Source organism: Schistocerca cancellata, unplaced genomic scaffold (genome assembly GCF_023864275.1).
Source record: "Schistocerca cancellata isolate TAMUIC-IGC-003103 unplaced genomic scaffold, iqSchCanc2.1 HiC_scaffold_297, whole genome shotgun sequence".
NCBI classification, from domain to species: Eukaryota; Metazoa; Arthropoda; class Insecta; order Orthoptera; family Acrididae; genus Schistocerca; species Schistocerca cancellata.
The window spans coordinates 35001-37775 of record NW_026046315.1 but is presented as its reverse complement, the minus strand read 5'-3'; positions in this window follow the sequence as shown (position 1 = coordinate 37775).

Below are 2775 nucleotides of genomic sequence, written 5' to 3'. Positions count from 1 at the left end.
ATGTAAAAAGGAAGCAACACTTGCGACGTGTTGAACATGAAACGATACACATGAGACCGGGGAGTGCGAGTCGCGAACTATTCTGAGCGGGTTGCGGTTGGACAACAATACATTAATGTAACGTGTCATATGCCAATTACAGAGCAGGGTAAGGCACAACCTGGGTCAGGTTAAGGCACAACCTGGGTCAGGTTAAGGCACAACCTGGGTCAGGTTAAGGCACAACCTGGGTCAGGTTAAGGCACAACCTGGGTCAGGTTAAGGCACAACCTGGGTCAGGTTAAGGCACAACCTGGGTCAGGTTAAGGCACAACCTGGGTCAGGTTAAGGCACAACCTGGGTCAGGTTAAGGCACAACCTGGGTCAGGTTAAGGCACAACCTGGGTCAGGTTCGGGCACAACCTGGGTCAGGTTCGGGCACAACCTGGGTCAGGTTCGGGCACAACCTGGGTCAGGTTCGGGCACAACCTGGGTCAGGTTCGGGCACAACCTGGGTCAGGTTCGGGCACAACCTGGGTCAGGTTCGGGCACAACCTGGGTCAGGTTCGGGCACAACCTGGGTCAGGTTCGGGCACAACCTGGGTCAGGTTCGGGCACAACCTGGGTCAGGTTCGGGCACAACCTGGGTCACGTTGGGGCACAACCTGGGTCACGTTGGGGCACGACGTGGGGTAGATTGCGGCACAACTTGGGGTAGATTGCGGCACAACTTGGGGTAGATTGCGGCACAACTTGGGGTAGATTGCGGCACAACTTGGGGTAGATTGCGGCACAACTTGGGGTAGATTGCGGCACAAATTGCATTACATTGCGGTACAAATTGCATTACATTGCGGTACAAATTGCATTACATTGCGGTACAAATTGCATTACATTGCGGTACAAATTGCATTACATTGCGGTACAAATTGCGGTACAAATTGCGTTACATTGCGGTGCATATTGAGTTACATTGCGGTGCATATTGAGTTAGGTAACGGTGCAAAATAGGTTAGGTTAAGGTGCGACATAGGTTAGGTTAAGGTGCAACATAGGTTAGGTTAGGGTGCAAGATGGGTTAGGTTAAGGTGACATAGGTTAGGTTAAGGTGACATAGGTTAGGTTAAGGTGACATAGGTTAGGTTAAGGTGACATAGGTTAGGTTAAGGTGACATAGGTTAGGTTAAGGTGACATAGGTTAGGTTAAGGTGACATAGGTTAGGTTAAGGTGACATAGGTTAGGTTAAGGTGACATAGGTTAGGTTAAGGTGACATAGGTTAGGTTAAGGTGACATAGGTTAGGTTAAGGTGACATAGGTTAGGTTAAGGTGACATAGGTTAGGTTAAGGTGACATAGGTTAGGTTAAGGTGACATAGGTTAGGTTAAGGTGACATAGGTTAGGTTAAGGTGACATAGGTTAGGTTAAGGTACAAACTGGGTTGTTTTATGGTACACATTGCGTTGTAGTACAGTACATGTTATGTTTGGGTACGGTACACAATGTGGTATGGGATGGCGTGTTGGGGGGGGGGGGCGAGGTTCGTTGATATTGACCGTAGGAAGTGGATGCGCGAGGCAGCGTCAGTGTGTCAAAGGAGGTATGTCACGTCGGGATGCGCTTTTCGCTAGTGAGAGGGGGGCGCGCCGTGTCTGTGGTTGCGGCAGACCTGTGTGTTTCATTCCCGCCGGTGTATTTGTGCTGTAAGACGATGGAGTGTGGTGATGTTGGGTGCACCCCTGTGTAGGACATGTGTGGGTGTTGATGGCTTATCTGAGCAATTGTGGTTGTCGGACGAGTGGGATATTGTGTTTTATGATTGGACCTCCTGGCCTGGTTATCATAGTCTGGTTGGTGTATTGTGGCGCATAGGATGCACCGGACGTTGGTCCATGCTGGCGCTTAATTATTGAATCTGTGTCTGTTACAGGCAGAGAGTAGTGTGTGATAGAGTGTGTGGGTGACGTGTGGTTACTTTTGTTTGCACAGACGTTCAGCATGTATAGGGGCATTTGCGTATTTGATCTATCTATGTGGGCATGCATAGTTTACTGAGCAGTGCTGCGAGGTGACTGAACTACGAGCGACGTACTCATTTACAGCGGAATGGTTGCCTTCTACCAAAGATGGAGTATCGACTCTACGACAGCGTTGGCACCGCAGGAACCGGTGTCGTAAAATGGCCCCCACACCGTCATCGTTGTGCGGGGTAGGGACCGTCCATATTCTGAGAGGAGCCCTGTTTGCCACAGGGCGTGGGGTCTCGCGTCCTGCGGTTCAGTGCCCCCAGGGAAGCGCGCGGAGGTGGTGCTGCTGCTGCTGTAGCAAGCGAGCTACTTAGAGCATGTATAGGGACAGCGGGAATATGGCATATTGCATATAACTCTTCATGAAACGCAAGATATAGGGGTGGATTGCACGTTACGAGTGCGGAAAGAGTCCGCCGTTCATCCGCTGGAGTTGCGATTTGGGCGGTTGGGGTGGGGCACGTGCGGGTGCGGGTGCGGGTGGAGCGATTGTCGGTCGACGACCTCGTGCGGCGCAGGCACTGGCGTTGGGGCTCCTGTGGTGGACAGATGATGCAGGCTTTGTGGGTGGCGTCGAAAACTGGGCACTGTGGGACCTAGCGATGTTGTAGTCGGCGTGGCGTCGCCTAGATGGCGGTATCGTCGGTGCAGCAGGTCATGTTGCGGGGGACCTGCAGATGGCGGTATTTTTGTTTGTGGTGCGCTCGCCATGGTGGACGTAGTGTCGTCCGATTCGCGTAGATGGAGCTATTGCATGTGGTTTCGTCACA